Raw genomic sequence first — 10,570 nt, 5'->3', positions numbered from 1 at the left:
CAATACCAAGTTTAAATCTTTCTCCCATAATCTTTTAAGAGAATTTAAAGCTCCGTCCCCCAGACTCTGAATTAACAAGGAGTAATACACTGATGCCTCATGACCCTTCCCAAAAAGCAGCAATCACCACTTCCAGAGTATCTGCTGCTCTAGGAGGGTGTATGCTACTCCCAAAAACAGAGCAGAGCAGGTGGCGCAGCTGTAAATACTTATAAAATTGAGATCTGGGAATCCCAAAATGTTGAATCAAATTTTCAAAAGATCTCAATACTCCACCCTCATACAGGTCACCAAGTGTATTAACCCCCCTCATAATCCAATCTGACCAACAGAAAGGGGACTTATTAATACATAGTTTAGGGTTCAGCCATATACTCGAGGCTACGTTTAAATAAATATCAGAATTAAACACTCTGGACACTTTTGTCCATATCGAGTGCAAATGCAAAATAATGGGGTGCGACTTAACCTCTCCAGCTATTTTAATCGAAAGGCTTTGCAGTGACAAGATAGGGGCAAGAACTTCCTTTTCAATACAAAACCAGGGAGGAGCTCTCTCAGGTGGAAGCGACCAATGAACCAAATGTCTAAGACCGAACGCATAATAATAAAATAAAATCTTGTGTAGGCCTAACCCACCTTTGTCAATCGGCCTATGTAACTTATTGAAATTTAACCTGGGACGTTTACCATTCCAAATGAAGGACTTCACAATGCTATCAAATTGCTTGAAATAAGAGAGAGGGACATCTACAGGGAGAGATTGTAGCAGGTAGTTAAATTTTGGAATGCAATTCATTTTAATAACATTAACCTTCCCAATCATCGATAAATGTAATGAAGCCCATCTGTCCACATCATTCGAAAACCTTTTTATTAAGGGATCAAAATTAACACTGACTAAATCAGACAAATTTGCTGGGAATAAAATTCCCAAATACTTAATTCCCTGTTTGGGCCACTGGAAGGCACCCGGCTGGAGGGCCGTTACTGGACAGTACGCTGTCAAAGCCAAAGCTTCGGATTTAGACCAACTGACTTTGTATCCTGAGAATTTGGAAAAGGAGTTAATAATTCTGTGGAGGCAAGGCATGGATCTAGTGGGGTCAGAGACGAGTAATAAAATATCATCTGCGTAAAGCAGAAGCTTATGCGCTACACCTCCCACCGTCACCCCTGGAAAATCCTCCTCCTTTCTTATCGCGGCTGCTAATGGTTCCAGGGCAAGACAGAACAATAATGGGGAAAGAGGGCAACCCTGCCGGGTGCCCCTATCCAGAGTAAAATAATCTGAAATTAACCCATTTGTTTGCACCGCTGCTACAGGGTGTCTATAAAGTAACTTAATCCAACCAATAAATGTATTCCTGAACCCATACCTTTCCAAAATCTTAAAAAGATAATCCCATTCTACCATATCAAATGCCTTTTCGGCGTCAAGAGAGATGGCAGCGACCAGAGTCTGATCATTTGCTATTGACCACATGATATTGATGAGACGCCTAATATTATCAGAAGAACTACGGCCTCGAATAAACCCCACCTGATCTATATGTATAAGTGATATCATAACTTTACTTAATCGATTAGCCAGAATTTTGGACAAAATTTTTACATCTAACTGGATCAGGGAAATTGGGCAGTAACTTTTACACTTGCTTGGATCTTTGTCCTTTTTTAGAATCAGACTGATCCGGGCTTGTGTCATGGTTGGTGGAAGCTTTCCATTCTTTAATGAATCAGTATAAACTTCTAACAAAAGTGGAGCAAATTCTGTAGCATAAGATTTGAAAAACTCAGAGGCAAAGCCGTCAGGCCCCGGAGCCTTGCCTGTAGGCAAGGCTTTATTTAAATCAACAAGCTCCTCCAAGGTTCTCTCAGAATCAAGAGAGTGTTTTTGCTCAGTCGTCAGTTTAGGAAGATCTAATGATTCCACAAAGTTTCTAATATCTTCATCAGTAGACGAAGACGTGGAACTATAAAGATCAATATAGAATTCTTTAAAGGCATTATTAATATCAATGGCTGAAGTAAAAATTTCACCACCAGCAGATTTCACTGAGGGAATGATAGAAAAAGACTCTCTCTGCTTTATATATCTAGCCAAAAGTTTTCCTGCTTTGTCACCCGACTCAAAGTATGACTGTCTTGCCCTGAATAACCAAAACTCCACTTTCCGTGACAAAATAGTATTATATCTATATTTCAATTGGGTCAAGTCTCTGAGGCCATCAGATGACATACGGCGCTTCAGCTCTGCCTCAGCACTTTTAATACTTCCTTCCATCTCCACAAATTCTTGTGCTTTGGATTTTTTAATGAATGAGGCATACTGTATGATCCGACCCCTAAGAACCACCTTAAGTGCCTCCCAAGCCACGCCCACAGAGGATACTGAGGACCAGTTGGTCTCCATATAAACACTGATTTCAGTCTTTAACATTTGTTGGAAATCAGGATTTTGCAAAAGGGACACATTAAGGCGCCCACTATAAGATTTCTTTTTCTCTATATGTGGCAACACCTCTAAACTCACCAGAGCATGATCTGAGACTAAGATATTTCCAATTGAGCAATCAACAACAGATGAAATGAGGGATTTGGATATAAAAAAAAAATCTATTCTAGAATTAATCTTATGGACTGATGAAGAAAATGTATAGTCCCTACCAGATGGGTTCACAAGTCTCCAAATATCTGTAAGACCAAGATTTTTACACATCCTGTGAAGCGTCAATGTTGCTCTAGGGGGCTTGCACACTTTTGCTTCACTATGATCAAGGACTGAATCCATCAAAAGGTTAAAGTCTCCTCCCAATATTATATCATGAGGGGTGCCAGCGGCTTGCAACATCCCTTCAAGATCTATAAAAAAGCCCTGATCATCAGCGTTAGGTGCGTAAATATTAGCCAAAATCAACCTTTGCCCTTGAATTTCAACTAACACAATAATTACTCTCCCTAATTTATCTTTAATCTGTTTGAGACATTTGAATTATAGATGTTTATTTACCAATATAATGACTCCCTTGATCTTACTTGAGCCAGTACTAAAGAAAACATGTCCACCCCATATCTTCCCATATTTTTCAGCTTCCTGCGGGGAGAGATGTGTTTCTTGAAGAAACACTATATCATATTTCTTACATTTAAGAAAATAAATAACCTTCCTTCTTTTTATGGGGTGCCCCAACTCATTTACATTCCATGTGGAGAGAGATAGTACACTCGTATTAACATTTGACATTTTGATATAGTAGAAAAAATAAATTGTGTGTCAAAAACAAAATTATACAGACCACATTCCCAATTAGTGAAACAATCAACCCCCGAACATCCCCCCGAACAAAACAAACAGAAAAAAGAAAAACGTGCACATTAACCCCGCGCACGACAGCGCCAACCGGCGACAATCCCTTTAAAATCAAAAGGTCCATGAATGCACACGGGCCCCCACGACAACTTTGCCATCGGATTGCTCAATTTTGCCTCACAAATTTGTGAGGCAAAATTACATAACAGAAAATACTTTGTAAAATAAACCCAGTCAATTGGAAGAATGAACACAAAGAATGTGTAGATTCATTTACAGAACTGTCTCAAAGGTGTGATCTTCCACAAAACAAATTTCAGCTGATATAAAACCATTCAGATTCCTCGGACAGACAAACGAATGTTCAGTGAGCCAGCTTTTATGAGTTCAGCGGATGACGTAATCATTCCAAAGTCTCGTAAAAAAAAAACTCAACAAAACAAACTACAGCCAGCAGGAGGAATAAGTACGAAGAACGAACAGATTAATCCACAGCTGTTCCAAAGGAGTGTTATTCAATAGAACAAGCTCCTGCCGCTAGACGGAACCAATACCAAAAGAAACAAAACCGGCATCCCGGTTCCCGGATGATCGAGTCAATTCACTCGGAGGCTGCATAAAAGTATATACCATGACTTACATAATCCGTCGACTTCATAAAAGACATCCTTTGTGTGAGCAGCATGTAGCTATTTTGCGGTCATCCGTAGTGTCTACTCTCAATCTGTCCGGGAACTTCAATGCAAAAGTTTCTTTAAGGAAAAGTGTTATTCACAAAACAAGCTCCAGCCGCTCGGCAGTGCCAATGCAAAAAATCCAAAATGTTGCCCAGCTTCCTCAAGAGTTAGGTACAGTGAGTCGACCCACTCACATGAGAAATACCCAATGGTTTACTCAGTCATTGATTCTATAAAAGACATTGCCAGATTTGGACATGTAAATACTTTGCGACCGACCTTCGTTTCTATTCTCAGTTTGGCAGGAAACATTAGAGCGAACGAGATCTTTTTCTGATGTAAGAGTTTCTTACATTCCTTGAACCGATCGCGTTTCTCTCTTGTCGAACTCGCAAAGTCCCTTTGCTCCTCACCTGGCGCAACACAAGATCTTTATCGGATGATCTCAATCTGGTCAGAATCGATCGGGGCCTATCTCCCTCAGCAGATCTCCGAGCCGGCACTCTGTGAGCTCGCTCGATTTCCAGCTTGTGGCCTGATATGTCGAGCAGACTCGGGAAAAACTCGTCTAGGAATTTCACCATATCTATGCCCTCCTCATGCTCAGGAATTCCAACAATTCAAACGTTATTCCTGCGGCTTCTATTTTCAAGATCTTCAAGCTTTTCAAGGAGATGTTCCAGATCAACTTTGGTCGCGGGTGGATTAGTGGTTAATTCCCGCCGTGATCGATCGACGAATTAGAGCGAGATCCTCCAAGTCAGCAAGAATCTTTGTAAACATCACCGACATGTTGGACAACTGACGCTGGATTCCTTCTCCTGCCATGCCATCCAAATCGAGTCCACGGTCTGTAGGCCTGTCGGGGCTTTCATCCTGAACACGTAAGTGTCTTTTAATGTCTCCAGAGTCTGAGAATTTTTACTTCTTTGCCATGTTTTGCAACAAAGGGCAAATGTGTAACTGGGTGTATCAAATTTCACCAGATTATAATATGAAAATAATCGAAGATTCAGCAAAGTGCGCAGAGCTTGTCGCTCACACATCTGCTCCTTGCATGGCGTCACGTGACCCTGGACACCCTGGATTTTAAATGTCACCCAGAATATCCCGTACACTGCTACTGGACTCACTCCAGCCAGCTAAAGTGTTCCCATTAAAACCAAACTGACATCAGCGGCCAGCCATCATTTCTCAAACGGCTCTTCTCGTTATCCTTTCCTGGAATACTCAATTATCTGCCCCTTATTTGATAAAATACAGCTTTAAAATGATCAATCTTAACATGGAGCCTCTCACGTTCCTCCCAAGCACTCCAACACCCATCAAACTGACATGTACGCATCATTTACTTACAGCACATGCTGCTACTTGTCCACATTTAGGGCTTAATTCAGGGCCATTTCCTCCCTGAAGGCTTGAAAAACATTCTTTGTGAAGCAGATTTGTAGAGAAGACATGTTGGACATTAGCAGCATGAATCACACTTACGGAGGGAATCAGGGTGGCTAGAGCGAACATACAAAAATTAGCAACAAAAGAGTCAGATCTTTACACTCTTTCAATAGATGGTCCCAGGGCTCAAGACATGCTTTATTCTGTTGCCTTCATGAGGCTGCTGAGACCCTTAATTGGGATGCAAGGTGCATTTCTACTCTGGTTAATGGAATATTCAGGGTTTTATGCGAGTTAAGCTTAATCGACAGCATTTGTGGCATAATGTTAACTACCACAAAAATTAATTTTGACTTGTCCCTCCTTATCTTTAAAAAAAGCAGTTTAAATTTCAATGGAAGTGAATGGGGCCAATCTGTAAACATTTAAATACTCACTGTTTTAAAATTATTGCGCATTAACATGATTTCAGTGTGATAAAATCACTAACTAAGCTGTTCTTGTAAAGTTCCAATTTTATAACTTCATTGCCATGACGATGTAAACCCTCTAATCCCGATTTAAACAACTTTTTGCATTTTAACAGAAGAATTAATGTAAGTGCTTCTATAGAATCATAAGCTTCACATTTCTGCCTTTAAACCGTCCTAGAATTGTACCCATTCATTTCCATTGTAAGTGCCAAACTGTAACCTTGATTTTTTTTTCTTTTTTTTTCTTTTTTTAAGAAAAGGAGGGACGAATTGAAAGTATTGTTTGTGGTAATCAACGTTATGCCACAATTACTATCGACTGAGCTTAACTTGTATTGAACCTGAAAAATTCCTTTAAGATTACAAGAAGACATCAACTGCAGAAAAATAAACACACACAATATGCAGACTGTGGCGACAGGGGCGTGGTCGAGCATTCGTCTGGAGAAAGATAAAGCGATAAGGGTGCACACACCTTAGCACTATACAGTCTAACACCTGTTTCTGATTGCAGTAAGCACTGGGGAGAGTGATATAAGAAGGAACCATGCCAGAGGCAAGGAGAGAGAGATGCACGAAGCTTGTCTCTGTGTGTGTGTGTGAGTGTGTGTGTGTGTTTGTGTGTGTGTGTGTGTGTGTGTGGGCGGGCTTGGGTGGTTTACGAGGACATTTTTTAGGTTACAAACTGGTAATTACAAGGGTTTTATGCTATAAATGTGGTTTATGAGGACATTTCTAGGGTCCCCATGAATCAAATTGCTTAAAACACATACTAAACTATGCTTTTTTAAACATGTAAAAATGCAGTAAGTTTTTTGTGAGGGTTTGGGTTAGGGGATAGAATCTATAGTTCGTACAGTATAAAAAATCATTATGTCTATGGAGAGTCCTCATAAGGATAGCCACACCAACATGTGTGTGTGTGTGTGTGTGTGTGTGTGTGTATATGTGTGTTCATCTGTAGCTGGCTGAAAAGCAGTGAGTGTTTTTGTTTTGTTATACACTGAAAAGTGTTTATTAAATATCTACATGTTTGTCAAGCTGGTCCCACCTTCCTCTTTTCCCATCCTTGAATTGTTACACATTGTTACTACTCTGAAAATCTGGGATTAAATCTGGGTGTAAAAATCTCATTTAAACCTGGAAATAAACAGAATGCTTCAGGGTTTTGAAAAATGTTAAACAAAAAATATAATGATGTAAAATGAACAAGAAATATTTAAGATTCCTCACTATTTCTAGGTCACTAATCAAATAACCACGATTTCTTAGATTATGCTGTGATAACAGGGATCATCAGGTTTTTGCTCAAATTTATGGCAGCTATGCCAGCTTGAGTGCATGCTGTTATTAAAGCGAAAGGGGAACATGCTGTTCCAAATACTTAGAAAATAACTATGAAATGTGTTCATTTTAAATGATTATATATTAAATGATAAAAAAAAAGCAAATATAAGCATTTTCACTAGTGGTCTCAGACCTATGGACCCCATTGTATTCAGTTGAAGTCAGAAGTTTACAAACACTTAGTTTGAAGTCATTAAAACTCATTTTTTTAACCACACCACAGATTTATTATTAGCATACTAGAGTTTTGGCAAGTTGTTTAAGACATCTACTTTGTGCATGACACAAGTCATTTTTCCAACAATTGTTAACAGACAGATTGTTTCACTTTTAATTGACTACATCACAATTCCAGTGGGTCAGAAATTTACATGCACTAAGATAACTGTGCGTTTAAGCAGCTTGGAAAATTCCAGAAAATGATGTCAAGCCTTTAGACAATTAGCCAATTAGCTTCTGATAGGAGGTGTACCGAACTGGAGGTGTACCTGTGTATGTATTTTAAGGCCCATCTTCAAACTCAGTGCCTCTTTGCTTGACATCATGGGAAAATCAAAAGAAATCAGCCAAGAACTCAGAAAAAAAATTGTGGACCTCCACAAGTCTGGTTAGTCCTTGGGAGCAATTTCCAAATGCCTGAAGGTACCACGTTCATCTTTACAAACAACAGTACGCAAGTATAAACACCATGGGACCACGCAGCCATCGTACCGCTCAGGAAGGAGACAAATTCTGTCTCCTAGAGATGAATGTAGTTTGGAGCTAAAAGTGCAAATCAATCCCAGAACAACAGCAAAGGACCTTGTGAAGATACTGGAGTAAACAGGTAGACAAGTATCTATATCCACAGTAAAACAAGTCCTATATCGACATAACCTGAAAGGCTGCTCAGCAAGGAAAAAGCCACTGCTCCAAAACTGCCATAAAAAAGCCAGACTACAGTTTGCAGGTGCACATGGGGACAAAGATCTTACTTTTTGGAGAAATTTCCTCTGGTCTGATGAGACAAAAATTGAACTTTTTGGCCATAATAACCATTGTTATGTTTGGAGAAAAAAGGGTGAGGCTTGCAAGCCGAAGACCACCATCCCAACCGTGAAGCATGGTGGTAGCAGCATCATGTTGTGGGGGTGCTTTGCTGCAGGAGGGACTGGTGCACTTCACAAAATAGATGGCATCATGAGGAAGGAAAATTATGTGGATATTGAAGCAACATCTCAAGACATCAGCCAGGAAGTTAAAGCTTGGTCGCAAATGGGTCTTCCAAATAGACAATGACCCCAAGCATACCTCCAAAGTTGTGGCAAAATGGCTTAAGGACAACAATGTCAAGATATTGGAGTGGCCATCACAAAGCTCTGACCTCAGTCTGATAGAAAATGTGTGGGCAGAACTGAAAAAGTGTGTGCGAGCAAGGAGGCCTACAAACCTGACTCAGTTACACCAGTTCTGTCTGGAGGAATGGGCCAAAATTCCAGCAACTTATTGTGAGAAGCTTGTGGAAGGCTACCCAAAATATTTGACCCAAGTTAAACAATTGAAAGGCAATGCTACCAAATACTAACAAAGTGTATGTAAACTTCTGACCCACTGGGAATGTGATGAAAGGAATAAAAGTTGAAATAAATCATTCTCTCTACTATTATTCTGACATATCACATTCTTAAAATAAAGTAGAGATCCTTACTGACCTAAGGCAGGGAATGTTTTCTACAATTAAATGTCAGGAATTGTGAAAAACTGAGTTTAAATGTATTTGGCTAAGGTGTATGTAAACTTCTGACTTCAACTGTATATTAAACTTTTCTTTGTTTCTTTGCAAGAGAGCAGTTTGTAGTGAAGGAGCTTCATTTGGAGAAAAGAAAATGATCGGAAAAAACGTAAATGCAGTATGAACAGAAGAGCCTTTGAGTTGTTAACCAGACCAGTCTTGTGTAGCCAGAGCTTTGAATAAATGGCATATACACTCACTGAGCACTTTATTAGGAACATTATGGTCCAAATAAAGTGTTGTAGCTCATACGCCTCAATGTTCGTCATGTTGTGCATTCTGAGATGCTATTCTGCTCACTACAGTTGTACAGAGTAGTTATCTGAGTTACCGTAGCCTTTCTGTCTGCTTGAACCAGTCTGGCAAGTCTCAGCTGACCTCTCTCATCAACAAGGCATTTCTGGTTTTTGTTTTTGGCACCATTCTGAGTTAACTCTAGAGACTGTTGTGCATGAAAATCCCAGGAGATCAGCAGTTACAGAAATACTCAAACCAGCCCGTCTGGCACCAACAATTATGCCACAGTCGAAATCACTGAGATAAAATTTTTTCCACCATCTGGTTGATGTAAACATTAACTGAAGCTCCTGGCTGTATCTGCATGATTTTATGCATTGCACTGCTGCCACATGATTGGCTGATTAGATAATTGCATGAATAGTACTGTAGGTGTACAGGTATTCCTAATAAAGTGTTCATATATAATAAGTATACATTAGTTTGGTCCTCATGGCAGTCTCTTCACTAGAAAAATAGCAGAAAAAAGTGTCTAGACTCTGATCAGAACTTCTAGCCATCCAAAAGTAATAAGTACTGATTATTTCTCAGATATAAAACAAAGTGGAATATACAGTTCTTCTGTGTATATCTAGTTAACTTAAACTAAACTCAGAAATCTTTTCATTTTCCTCAGTGCTTAAAATTGTTCTTAAATGCATCACAGTATAAATCATTCTTTTCATCCCAGGGTGAGCCATGATGTGGATGAAGTTTTTAATAAACATGTGACAACAGTATCGATATTTCATTAAGATGAACATAAGCAAAAGTCTAGAAATGTCCCATGACACATCAGTTTTTATTAAATAAAACAAGACCTGCGGATAAACACTGAATGACCCAGCTCTGACTCTCACAGCACCGATGATAGAAATATTATCTATATCAGTCAAGATCATATCAGTGGTGACACTTTCATACACATCCTTACACAAAGAGCCAGAAATGATGACTTTGAGATTTCTTTGACACTTTTTTTTAATAGCTTTACTCTGTATGTGTGTGTAAAGAGTGACCTGTGGTCGCTGAGTAAAGAAAATGCAGTGGTGTGGAACATTCTGTTGCTGTCAGAAATGAGAAATGGTCTGTCTATCCTTGTTCATCCCCACTGACTCCTTCATTCCTGATAAACTAAGAATGAGTCTTACCCTTAAGTAGAGACATGACCCAATAAAACTTTATAAGACATTAGTCTCATCTCTGCAAACTGACAGGAGATTAACAGTTTTATTACACTGAGCTTCACTAAACAGAGAACAATGTCTTGTCTTGTACTTCCAACTCTCTGAAGAAATACTTATTTGTATCTTTTTCT

The sequence above is a fragment of the Myxocyprinus asiaticus genome, chromosome 9 (assembly GCF_019703515.2).
Source record: "Myxocyprinus asiaticus isolate MX2 ecotype Aquarium Trade chromosome 9, UBuf_Myxa_2, whole genome shotgun sequence".
Taxonomy (NCBI): Eukaryota; Metazoa; Chordata; class Actinopteri; order Cypriniformes; family Catostomidae; genus Myxocyprinus; species Myxocyprinus asiaticus.
Note: the sequence above shows the minus strand (reverse complement) of the source record.